Raw genomic sequence first — 13,973 nt, 5'->3', positions numbered from 1 at the left:
GAACTTGAAAGGCAGTAGAAGTGGTTCTTGCTTTCCAGATGGCTGGAGGGGCTGATTTATGAGGAATGAATAAATAAATTATGCATGGCACGGTTAAATGCATCTGAGGTAGTGTTATAGTAGTCTGTAAATTACAAGAAACATAAACACAGAGATCTGAATGAACGGGAGGAGGAGGCAAATAGAAAAAGGGTTTGAGTAACAGGAAAAAATTCAGAGCTATTCTCGTAGTCCATCTGTTCTCACTTGCCTGCCTCCGCAGCCTGGAACTACTTGTCAGCAATTCAGTCATGCATGCATTCAGTATTTTATGGAATACCCAGATATGAACTGTGCTGTTTTGGTAATGTTCTTCGATACCCTTCTTCCTCTCACTTCCTCATCTTTCTACCTAGCCTGCCTTGCTGCTACTCCCTAACTGTAGAATGAAGAGAGATTCCTGGCAGAAAGTACAGCACAGGTAGAGGAAGCAGCAGCAGGAGAGACCCTTTTCTGCTCAAAACAGAGGCTGTGAGCCTGGGGCATGAGACTCAAGGGTGGGGATGGTGACAGCTGGAGCAGGAGATAGGTTGGGAGAGCTTTTAGACCTTACCTTGTAACCAAGCAGTTACCAAATGATTTAAAAGCAGAGGAATGTGATTAGATCGATGTTTTAGAGAATGTATGGCAGTGTGGAGGATGGATTCAGGGGAAGGGTATGCTGGAGACTGGAAGACCATTAAACTGTTAGTTTTGAACAATCTAGGCAAAAGAGCAAAGGCCTGAGTTAAGACAGCAGGAATGGAGATGGGGGAAGAATAAGTTCTGGAGAAATTTTGGAGTGAGCATCAGTAAGACCAATTAGACATGGAGAACAGACCAGAAATGTCAGAGATAACTTACAAGCCCAGGTGAAGTATAGGCAGGCCATTTCTCCCTCACATGTGAGCACATGCCCAGACCACCCCTGCCAGCCTCAGCATAAGCTCCGGATGTCCCAGGGAAAGGAAAAAAAAAAAAAAAACTCATTTAAAATGAAAAAATATGACAGTGTGTGAAATACACCATGGAAGCTGTGAAACAGTTCTATTTGTTCTGCCCTGCTGTTAAAAAAAAAACGAAAAACAAAAAAACCAGAATGGAGAAACCTACCATCATCATTTCAGTTAGGTTCTCCCAAACTGTCTCAAGCAATTTGTGTGCATGGTGCGAGAAGGAGAAGGAAACAGAATTTGGGATCCGTCACCCTCAAGGTATTCAAACTTCCCTAAACATTTGGCCTAGTAATAGAAGTAGCAGCAGCAGCAGTGGTAGTAGTAATAGTGTTAGTCGCTCAGTCATGTCCGACTCTCTGCAACCCCATGGACTGTAGCCCACCAGGCTCCTCTGTCCATGGGATCCTCCAGACAAGAATACTGGAGTGATTTGCCATTCCCTTCTCCAGGGGATCTTCCTGACCCAGGGATCGAACCCCAGTCTCTTGCAATGTAGGCAGATTTTTTAAACACTTAGCCTAGGAGAATGGCAATTGTTATTACTGCTTTTTGAGCTTGAAAAAAGAGTGACTGATATCAGAAGCTCTGTGGAGCCATAAACCTCACCTGTTTTATATGCTGAACCCATAAAATGGGGTGTATGGTGATGGTCCACAGGCATTAAAGGCTTTAAAGTTTCCTTAATGGGAAAATACCTGGTCAGATTTTAGAATGTACACCCCATAATCTCTCCCCCATTTATATGTTTATATTGTTGTCTTAAGTATATGTTTTATTTGGATCTACTGAGTTTTTACCCAATGTCCCATCCAGGATACAACATTACATTTTGTCATTGTGTCTCCTTGGGCCCCTCTTGGCTGTGATGGTTTCTTAGACTTCCTTTCTATTTGGTGATCTTGACAGTTTTGAGGAGTACTGGCCCGGTGTTTGTAGATTGTTGCTCACCTGGGATTTGTTTGATGCTTTCCTCATAATTAGACTGAAACTTGGGGGAGAAGACTAGAGGTAAAATGTCTTTCTTACCACATTCATATCAAAGGTATATGCTGTCAGTATGACTCATGACTGCTGATGTTCACCTTGATCACTTGGATGAGGCAGTATTTATCAATTTTTCGACTGCAAAGTTACACTTTTTTCATCCTTTTCATAATGTGTTCTTTGGAAGGAAGTCACTGCATAGCTGACACTTAAGAATAAGGAAGTTATTCTCTACCTCCTTGAGGGTGGAGTATCTAAAGATACTATTTGGAATTGTTCTTCATTAGAGATTTCTCTATTCTCTCCCAGTTATTTATTTAATCATTTATTTATAACAGTAGGGACTCATTTGTTTAATACTTTGGACTATAATCCATTATAATTTATTTTATTCAAATTTTTCTAGCTGTCCACTCAAAGCTCTTTCAGTTGGCTCTGTTTCCCTTTGACATACCCCTGTTACTGTGGAGGTTTCTTGAGCACTTACTTACTTTTTGGTACAACATACTCCAGGCCCATGTTATGTATTTCCTGACTCAGTCCTAGAATCAGCCATTTCTCCAAGGAGCCCTGGTTCCTTTCAGTGGAGGTTGGTATTAGAAACCAAGATCTGGGCATTCAGTGTGCTTTTTTTCTATTGGGGTGTTGTTGATTCTAGGCCCACTCAGTAAGGAAATACAAATATATGTGTATACTGACCTACATATTTAACTATCTGCATATATATTAAGCTAAACATGAGATCATACTGATGTCTCTAATTCTAATCCATTAACACATGGTTCATTCTTGCCTTCTTCCCTTACTTGACTGTAACCTTCCCCTTAAGGTAGTGAGAAACATGGCTCTCACCATCCACCATCCAATTTTTAACTGTTCATTTCCAATGTGCATGCATGGATTTCAAATTGTTAACCCATATCCTTCATGGGAAACTACTTTATCAACTAGAGTAAAGCACTTATACAAAATTCCTTTTGCCTTTAGTTTTAAAAACTCCATTTCTAGTTACTTGGGTCAGCATCTTTTCCTTTTACCCCTTTTAGAGAGGCTGTTTCACAAATTTGTAATATAATTAGATTCTTTTGTCACTTAATGCATTCCATCCTGGGATTTTTTTTTAATTGCATACATTAAGGTTCACTCTTTGTACTGTTAAGCTCTATAGATTTTGATAAGTACATGGTGACGTGTATCTACTATTACAGTATCATGCAGAATAGTTTCACTGCCCTGAGAAATCCCATGTCTTACCTATTCAATGTCCTTCCTTCTGAGCCCCTGGCAACCATCAATCCATTTTCATCTTCATAAATTTGTCTTTTCCAGGATATCTTTGGGCTTTCCTGGGTGGCTCAGCCAGTAAAGAATCTGCCTTCAGTGCAGGAGACATGGGTTTGATCCCTGGGTCAGGAAGATCCCCTGGAGAAGGGAATAGCTACCCATTCCAGTATTCTTGCCTGGAAAGTCCCATGGACAGAGGAGCCTGGTGGGGTATAGTCCATGGGGGTCTCAAAGAGTTGGATACAACTGAGTGACTAACACTTTGAGAGTTTCTTTATGAACAGAATCATACAGTGTGTAGACTTTTCAGATTGGCTTCTTTCATTTAGCAATATGCATTTAAGGCTCTTCTATGTCTTTGTGTAGATTGATAGCGCATTCCTTTTCATTGCTGAATAATATTCCACTGTCCAGCTATACCACAGTTAGTCTATTCATTTACGTACCTACTGTATAACATCTTGGTTTCTTCCAACTTTTGACAATTATGACTAAAGCTGCTACAAATATCTGTGTGTGAGCTTTCCCTTAGGCATAAGTTTTCAAGTCAGTTGGGTAAATATATGGTGTGTGATTTCTGGATTATGTGATAAAACTTTTTAGTTTTATGAGAAATTGCCAAACTGTCTTCTAAAGTGGGTGTGCCATTTTGTTTCCCCGTCAACAATGATTGATAGTGCCTGTAACTCCACATCCTTGCAAGCAGTTGGTATTGTCAGTGTTTTAGATTTTAGCCATTCTAATAGGTGTGCAGTGGGATCTCATTGTTAATTTGCATTACCCTAATGACAAATGATGATGAGCATCTTTTCATTTGCTATTTGCCATCTGTATGTCTTCTTTGGTGAGGGTCAGATCTTTTGATTTTAGATCTTCTTTTCTAATATATACATTTAATACTATAAATTTCTAAGGACTGCTTTTGCTGTATCCCACAAATTTTGTTATGTTGTATTTTCATTTTCACTTCAAAATATTTCAAAATTCATCTTGAGAGGTCTTTAACCCATGGGTTATTTGGCAGCGTGTTGCTTAATTTCCAGGTATTTCGGCATTTTCCAGCTATTTTTCTGTAGGTTTCTAGTTTAATTTTCTTGTGTTAAGATTTATGTTAAACTGGCTAGGAGTTGGGCTGTGTTTAATGTTTGGTGTAATCATTGGTGCTAGGGGGCTAAATCTCTCTAGTGTCCTTGTTTTTGTCTCCTGTCTTGACTGAGCTTCCTTAAGCACCACTCCATTCTGTATCTTGCAGCTGTAATTCACTGCTATTAAGTATGAAAGTGAAAGCATTGGTCACTCAGTCGTGTCCAACTCTTTGTGATCCCGTGGAGTGTAGCCCACCAGGCTTCTCTGTCTATGGGATTTCCCAGGCAACAATACTGGACTGGGTTGCCATTCCCTTCTCAAGGGGATCTTCCCAGCCCAGGAATGGAACACAGGTCTTTGCTGCTGGATTCTTTACCTTCTGAGCCAGTATACAGGAGCCCTATTGGTATGGTGGTATGGTATAGGGGAATAGGTTATTTTATAATTTTCTGATTAAATCGCAGTGTCTGTTGGACCTGTGTTTTGTATTTGACCTTCACAAAATATAATCCAGTGGTATAGCACTTTGTTTTCCCTGTCCCCTACTCCTGTCAGAATTTCCAACCCATTTCCTGGAAACCCAGACCCCTACTGACTTTGCTTTTTTTTCCCTTAGGTGAGATTAGGAGGCTGGGGTAGGGGCTGGAGAGGGAAGAATGCCCTTCCCCCACCTGGGATAAGTCTCAGGCAAAGTATTTTCCCCTGGAGCATAGGCCTTTGTTAGAATGACCTGTTTGGCCTATTTCACAATGATAACTCTTACCTTTTCATCAGAGTCTGGAGGAGATCTTTCTTTGAGAACACCAAAGTATAGGCTCAGAAGTTTCTTATTCTCATGTAAGTCCATACTCAGCCTTCAGAAATTAGTCAGAATTGCCATTTAAGTGGCCAGGTAAGCAGATCTTTCTCGATGTCTTTTCAGATAAACCTGTCTCTTCAGATCTGGGGGTTGGAATTTCCTTTGCAACCTTATATTTCTCTCTGGTGAGCCCTGGAAAAGTTACTGATTTTCCAGTTTTTTCTAGCCTTTTCTTGTTTTTCAAATGGGAGTGACAACTTCTTATTTATTTATTTTAACTGAAGTATAGTTAATTTACAGTGTTGTATTAGTTTCAAGTGAACAGCAAGACAACTGAGCTTTTTACTTGCAAGGGCTGAATCTGGAAGCTCCCCATTTATTTTCTAATTAGTTACACTGCTTTGGTCCCCTCTTGAAAGAAGAAAATTAGAGGACAAACATTTGGCCTCTAATAAATCCTGAGTGGATTATTTTGAACCGCACTTTGTTCCAGTTTATGACATTCTAGGGTAGAGGAAAGGGTTGCTGTGATGTTTTGGGAGTGTTGCGCATGTTTCTGGGGTCTGTGGCTAGCGGGTCCTCCAGAGGTTTGGTAACCATGTTGGTATAGCTCTGGTTAGCCGGAGACCAGATGCGTTTGGTCCCAGGTGTGCCCCACTTCACTGCTGAGCTGAATCTTACTTTTCCAAGATTAGTACCATTTTATGATCTTGCCAGAAGAGTATTCTCTAACTATGCAATCAAAATACCTTTGAAATTCTTCAAAGCTAAGGTCTTCTGAAAAGTCATTTAGCACAATGTATGAATGATCCACAAATAATCATTGCTAAAATAATGAGTTTGAGGGTGGGAAAGGACTGTAAAAATCATACATGTTAATACACCCTCATTTTACAGACGGGGAACCTTAAAGCCACAGAGATGAAGGCAGTTGCTCAGGGTGACAAAATTACTGAGTTACGGAGCTAGGCTTGGAATCTGTATCTTCTTATTGCTGGACAACGGGCCTGATCACGAAGACTATTTTTCCCATTGACTTTCACTTAAAAATTTAGTAAGCCATCTTCCTTCTGGTACATTTTTCCTGGTGTTGTCTGAAACCTGTCGCCTGTTTTGTTTCCAAATACCCCAATGGTCTGCCTCTCACAATAGAAGTCTTTCCTTTGCGCTGTCCTGTTTCTAATCTTCTAGCTGCATTATTGTTATTTTTCTTTTTAGAAACACACATAACACATAAACACACCTCACTGATAGAGATTCAAACAGTGCACATGTATATAACATGTGAAAGTCCCCCCCCTCACTGCCGACTTCCCACTCCAGAGATAACCCTTCAAAATAATTCAGTTATGACCCTTTCAATTCTTTTTCTATCCAGTTAACACAGAGATACACAATTTTTAAAAATCTTATTATTTTGTAAATAGCTTTTTTCACATAGTAGGTTTGAGAGATTTTTCTGTTTCAGTACACATCAGTCTGCTTCTTTCCTTGTGCTATTCCCCCATTACTGGACTCTTTCATTGTTTCCAGTGCTGCAGTGAATAACATGCATATGTTGGTGTATGCAGGTCCAAGTGTTTCTAAATTTAAGAGCATTTCCTAGATTATATGTGTGTGTGCTTAATTCATTTTTGTTTGTTTGGGGCATTCCATATACCTTGTGGGATCTTAGTTCCCTGACTAGGGATCGAACCCGTGCCCCCTACATTGGCAGCATGGGGTCTTAACCACTGGAAGTCCTAATTAATTTTTTTGTCCATAACATCACACTATTCCCATGAGTTTGGGAAGAACTTGCTATTTCCTCTCTTGAAGTTTTTCTCCCTGCCAAAGAATGATTGCTAATCTCTTATCCCCGGCTTCCTTTTGGAGATTAATAGAGAGAAACCAATGTAGGCTCAGTACAGAAGAACTGGTGAGCTGCTGCTTCTAAAATAATAAGTATAAGTAATTACATAGGCTTGTGCTAGCCAAAGGGTTTCTCAATGCTCTGGTATGGAATGTACTTCTTAGAGCAAGATCTCCCTATCCATTACATTTCCCAGTCCTCTTGTCAGTCCCTTGTAAAGTATAAAGTTGAGAAGGAAGGAATGAAGAGCAAGTAAGGGAGCAGAGGGCTATTTTCTTTATATGGACAACCCTCTCAGCAATGCTGTCAAACCTAGCCCCTCTATTTCCATTTCTGCATTGATTTTGTACATTGGGAGTCTATAGGTACCAAACCATGCTCCTCAAGTTGTTTTTCCAAACACTGGTAACTCTAGCAGTTAGTACCCTAGCTCCACTGGTAATGAAAGTGAGTTGGGTGGGGAAACTTCTAGATTAGAACAGATGGCTGGGAATAGAAAGCTTAAAAGATACACTGTGAAGCAAATGTCTGCAACCTTGTGTGGACAGAGCTGTATCCAATGGGAGCCATGGAGTCTGAAGGTGGTGTTAGAATCTAGATAAATGCTTATCTCAAAAGCCTTTTTCCTATCCCTTTCTGCCATGCCCCATCTTCCTGTATACTTCTTGTAACCCTCAAACTTTATTTTAATAGCACATATATATTTGTTCCTGTTGTTGCAGTTCTGTTGCCCACCTCTCTCAACACCTGACTGAACTTGTGTCTTTTCGCCTGTATTAGGCAGGCGGGTTCTTTACCACTAGCGCCACCTGGGCAGCCCAGCTCTCAGCAGTCAGTCCTTAATTGAAATGGGTGCAGGGGTGACCGTCAGAACAACACAGACACTGAGCCATGTCCCGGAGCCTCTTGGTGTTGCAGCTGCTGCATCATGGGAAAGTTCAGGAGCCTCTGGGGGATGGTTGTGGGGGAAGAGAGTCCTTAGGAAAGACTCTCTCTGTAGTTATCTCTCTACAGCCACTCACAAAGTGAGGTATTTCACTATGTAACAACCAGTATGGCTTAACAGATATGTATCAATGGAATGCGTGCCTGCTAAGTTACTTTACCACTAGTACCACCTGGGAAGCCCAGTCAATGGAAATAGTCACCCTGAATAAGTTCCCTAGGAGCCAAACTAAGATAGTATATTAAAGCATAACATAGTCCTGTGACACTCTCCAGGGCTTTGATGAGAGGGCTGCTTCACTAATATTTGCTTTTCAACTAGTGGGTATGGGTTAGTGGGAAAGCAAAATGGAGGCACAAGTTGATAGAAAGGTCCTAAAAATGTTGACTAATTACTGAGGCTTCAACTGTAATGTATTCTCAAACACAGAGGTGAATGGAATGTGAAAGAGTTCATGGCTTGTTGGGAGATCTGGAATACATGAACCAGTACAAGAAGGGAAAGGGGTGCAGATATGAAAGTGAGAAGTGGCTCATAATAAACTCTTAGTACTTGCTGTTGAATGAAGGTACAATTTTAAAAATCACAGGATGAATATCTGCTGATGTGTGCTAGGTAGAATGTTGACTGTTTTTGTATATGTGCTTTTAGCTTTGCAAAAATACAAAATATCCCTGTAAAAACTGAAATATATCCTAAAAGTGCAACTATTTTCCAAGTCCTCTGATGCATACCAATAGCCCTGCTCCATTTCTCTGTGTGCTGCTTTCTTTCTTTAGGCTGCTGCCAGTAAGTGAGCCCACATGCAGTGTGGTTATCACTAAAGCAGTATGTCAGGGTGCACAAGGTTTCTTTCTATCCTCTTTCCCCTTGTGTTTCTGTTAGTGTTTAACTGATTCACTTAATCAGTTACTGTTCAGCTCCCCCAGGAAATTTCTAATGGCATATTGGTTAGAGATTGAAATAAACATTAATTCTCAAATTGGAATTTATTTTCTTGTATCTTAAGGGGTTTTCTAGTTTTAAGCATCATGTGATTTTTAGAAAATATTAGAAAGTGGTTTCTATAAAGGGAAATGAGCAAAATAAATTCATTTATATGCCTCCTCATTCAGCCATGTGCTTTTATACACCCATTAATTAAGTTTTTAGACCTTTCCAGGAAAGCTGTTTCAAGGTTGACTTTTTTTTTTTCTGACTAGTTTTCTGTACATTTTTGTCCCAGACTCAAGCAATGCAGATAAGCTTTAGGGGACCTTTCTATTATCATTTAAGATCCAGATGTACTTTAACTTGAATCATTTTCCTGCTAGAGCATTAAACCATTTCTTATATAACTTATGGTGAATGGCACACTATGCCTTCAAAACTTATCTAAGTTTTACCTTTGTGTGTGTGTGTGTGTGTGTGTGTAGACACAAGAATATAGACTTGCCTAAGAACCCCAATCTTGATATTTAGAGCTGTTGTTTAATTTTGCTTTTTTTCTTGGCAGAGTACACACCAGAAGCTTAACTTTTTTAAAAAAATCACCCTGTTTTTAAATTGAAGTATAGTTGATTTACAGTATTTCAGGTTGTACAGGAAAGTGATTCTGTTTATATATATATATATATATATATATATACTTTTTCAGATTAATAATATTTTCCCTCATAGGTTATTACAAGATATTGACTATAGTTCCCTGTGTTATACAGTAGGTCCTTGTTTATCTAAAGAAGCTTAAGTTTTAATCCATTGTTTTTTGAAAAGCCTTTTGCATTTTGCTACTCTATTTGTACCTCAGTAGTTGATCCAGAATGGAATAATTTCTACACTCATTTTGATAACTTAGTTTTATGAATTTAATATTTCTTTCTACTAAGTAAAAAAAAATGCTAAGAAAATAGACCAATTGGATGTGGAATAAGACCCACAGCTTAAGCTATTTGTCATCAAGTCATATATAGACACCTCTGTGAAAGAGTAAGTTTCATCCCTCTCATTGATAAAACCTTAAAAAGTAGTAGTATTATTGTCATCATCCTTATTATACAGTTAAAGTATTTTTTCCTATTCTAAAAATTATGATGAATATCTTCTAATTCCTAGTCCATACTTGTGTCAAATCCTCGTTAAGTGGTCTTCCTATGTTGAAAGTTTTAAAAACTTTGTTGTAGGAGCAACTAACATATTAGAAACAGAAAACGATCTGATCAGATCTGTGCTCCACAAAAATAACTCTGTCCCCAAATATCAACTTTACTGTTGTGGTTTTATCATAGGATACATTAAAAATTGGTAAGCATTTCTCTTATTTCCATAGTAATTGACTTACACCTGACAGCCTGTATAAAGGAACATGTGCTAGAGATTACACATTTGGCAGAGAAGGGAATAGCGGGGTAGAAAAGAGTAAAAGAAATATAATGTCAAATTCTGAATACCAGTGCCTCATTTATTTTTTTAATTGAAGTATAGTTGATTTATAATATTGTGTTAATTTCTGGTATACAGCAGAGTGATTCATTTATACATTTTGGGGAGGATGGGAGAGAATTTTAATGCAGCCACCAAATTAAAGGATAAAAACATACTGTAAACATAACTTAAAACAATTTAGAATCATAAACAAAATGTGAGGTAGACTGACTAGTAACATTCACCAAATATTGATTAGGAAAATTATATAGTAATAAAGTAACACAGGTGCCTCCTTCTCTAAAAATCACAAAAAGCAATTGCATAAATTACAGCCAAAAATTGAATACAACAACTCATTGTAATTTTAGTGTGTGTGTGTGTATATATATATATACACACTAAATATATCTATATTCCTTCTCATATTCTTTTCCCTTATAGGTTATTATAAAATATTGAGTATAGTTTCCTATGCTATACAGTAGATCCTTGTTGGTTATCTATTTTATATATAGTTGTGTGCATCTGCTAATCCCAACTCCTAAATTATCTCCCTTTCCTTCCTCTTTAGTAACTGTAAGTGTGTTTTATATGTCTGTGAGTCTGTTTCTATTTTGTAAATAAGTTCGTTTGTATCATTTTTTAGATTCCGCATGTAAGTGGTATCATGCAACATTTGTCTTTCTCTGCATTACTTCGCTTAATGTGATAATATCTAGATCCAACCACGTTGCTGAAAATCCAGTGCCTCATTTCTTAATCTGAATTGTAATTAAATCTCATTTTAGTAGGAGGACTGTGTCATAGCTATCAGTCCTCTAGTTTTCAAGAGAGGTAAATTTACATGGAATAAAATAGTTCCTCCGCAGAAGCACTGATGGAGCATTTGAAAAACACATGAACTTTCACCAGAAGTTATTGACATGGTACTAGTTATGCAATCCAGTTACCAAACATTGAAAATCTATACATTTTCTTAAGTACCAAAAACTAGTATGTTAAAGTGTAAAATAAATCTAATAAGGTAATGCAAGTCTTATTATAAGCGAATATATTCTGTAGTGGTCTTCAGATACTACACATAGAATCCCATTTAGTAAAGAAAACCTTGAAGGAGGCTTGTAAGGTTGGCCCTGTCATCCTCTTTAAGTAAGAAATACATACTTTTCTCAAAGTATAATTGTACAGTACAGTCACACTTGAGTCATAGCCTTTGCTTTTTAAACTTGTTAATTCTTTGCCACAATACTATCAGTTGCCGCTTCATTTTACTTCTTGTTAGTGCCAGGTTAGTTCATCAAGAACTGAGATACTGTCATAGTGATGGACTGGACGAAAAGCATGTAGGTTCCATGAAGTGCCTCACATTTCCTAAGGTTTGTTATATTGATACTTTAGGATTCATCAGGCCTTAAGAATTGATGACAGTAATCACAACATTTTGAAACAGTATATGTAGGTCTGATTATTGGAGCACACCGACTAGATTATGTTTAACAGTGGCTGCTCTGTGCATTCACTTAGGTGGTTCAGTTCAGTTCAGTCGCTCAGTCGTGTCCGACTCTTTGCGACCCCATGAATCACAGCACGCCAGGCCTCCCTGTCCATCACCAACTCCCAGAGTTCACTCAAACTCATGTCCATAGAGTCAGTGATGCCACCCAACCATCTCATCCTCTGTCGTCCCCTTCTCCTCCTGCCCCCAATCCCTCCCAGCGTCAGAGTCTTTTCCAATGAGTCAACTCTTCGCATGAGGTGGCCAAAGTACTGGAGTTTCAGCTTTAGCATCATCCTTCCAAAGAAATCCCAGGGCTGATCTCCTTCAGAATGGACTGGTTGGATCTCCTTGCAGTCCAAGGGACTCTCAAGAGTCTTCTCCAACACCACAGTTCAAAAGCATCAATTCTCCAGCGCTTAGCCTTCTTCACAGTCCAACTCTCACGTCCATACATGACCACAGGAAAAACCATAGCCTTGACTAGCCGTACCTCTGTTGGCAAAGTAATGTCTCTGTTTTTGAATATGCTGTCTAGGTTGGTCATAACTTTCCTTCCAAGGAGTAAGCGTCTTTTAATTTCATGGCTGCAGTCACCATCTGCAGTCATTTTGGAGCCCCAAAAAATAAAGTCTGCCAGTTTCCACTGTTTCCCCATCTATTTCCCATGAAGTGATGGGACCGGATGCCATGATCTTAGTTTTCTGAATGTTGAGCTTTAAGCCAACTTTTTCACTCTCCTCTTTCACTTTTATCAAGAGGCTTTTGAGTTCCTCTTCACTTTCTGCCATAAGGGTGGTGTCATCTGCATATCTGAGGTTATTGATATTTCTCCCGGCAACCTTGATTCCAGCTTGTGTTTCTTCCAGTCCAGCGTTTCTCATGATGTACTCTGCATATAAGTTAAATAAACAGGGTGACAATATACAGCCTTGACGTACTCCTTTTCCTATTTGGAACCAGTCTGTTGTTCCATGTCCAGTTCTAACTGTTGCTTCCTGACCTGCATAGACGTTTCTCAAGAGGCAGGTCAGGTGGTCTGGTATTCCCATCTCTTTCAGAATTTTCCACAGTTTATTGTGATCCACACAGTCAAAGGCTTTGGCATAGTCAATAAAGCAGAAATAGATGTTTTTCTGGAACTCTCTCACTTTGTTCATGATCCAGCAGATGTTGGCAATTTGGTCTCTGGTTCATCTGCCTTTTCTAAAACCAGCTTGAACATCAGGAAGTTCATGGTTCATGTATTGCTGAAGCCTGGCTTGGAGAATTTTGAGCATTACTTTACTAGCGTGTGAGATGAGTGCAATTGTGCAGTAGTTTGAGCATTCTTTGGCATTGCCTTTCTTTGGGATTGAAATGAAAACTGACCTTTTCCAGTCCTGTGGCCACTGCTGAGTTTTCCAAATTTGCTGGCATATTGAGTGCAGCACTTTCATAGCATCATCTTTCAGGATTTGAAATAGCTCAACTGGAATTCCACCACCTCCACTAGCTTTGTTCATAGTGATGCTTTCTAAGGCCCACTTGAGTTCACATTCCAGGATGTCTGGCTCTAGATGAGTGATTACACCATCGTGATTATCTGGGTCATGAAGATCTTTTTTGTACAGTTCTTCTGTGTATTCTTGCCACCTCTTCTTAATATCTTCTGCTTCTGTTAGGTCCATACCATTTCTGTCCTTTATCGAGCCCATCTTTGCATGAAATGTTCCCTTGGTCAATTTTTCATAATTTTCTCTGTAGAAAGACATAAGCTATGTGTATACAGTTTAAAGAATAATTATAATGTGAATACTCAGGTAACCCCTGCCCAGATTAAGAAAAATTGCCAGCCTTCCCAAAGCCCAACCTTCACCATGTGCTCCATCCAGAAGATGACTCCCCTCTCTCCCTAGTCAGCTACTGTCTTTACTTTGGGCATTTTCTTGTTTCCCCTTAAAATGTAGTCACTTACATGGGTATCCTAAAACCATATAACTTTGGTTTGTCTGCCTTTGAACTTAAATGAATAAAATCATGTTATGTGCTCTCTTGTGTCTGGCATCTTTTTATTCATTTCACTAATTTAGCTCATTACTCTGGTGAGATTTTTATCTGTGTTATTGGTATCCAGTACATTAAAAAAAAAGCCTTTCCATATTTGC

At 39.0% G+C, this 13,973-nt stretch overlaps 1 protein-coding gene across 1 annotated transcript in view; it reads left to right on the top strand.

Annotated features, from left to right (window-relative positions):
• CLCN5 (Cl-/H+ antiporter 5) overlaps positions 1-13,973 on the top strand; it is a 183,857-nt gene that overhangs the window by 136,974 nt on the left and 32,910 nt on the right. The window lies entirely within an intron of this gene.

The sequence above is a fragment of the Bos grunniens genome, chromosome X, assembly GCF_055505025.1.
Source record: "Bos grunniens cultivar Pamir isolate PY7600 chromosome X, Bosgru_T2T1.0, whole genome shotgun sequence".
NCBI classification, from domain to species: domain Eukaryota; kingdom Metazoa; phylum Chordata; class Mammalia; order Artiodactyla; family Bovidae; genus Bos; species Bos grunniens.
The sequence above is the reverse complement of the archived record's forward strand: the minus strand, read 5'-3'. Positions and strand labels throughout refer to the sequence as shown.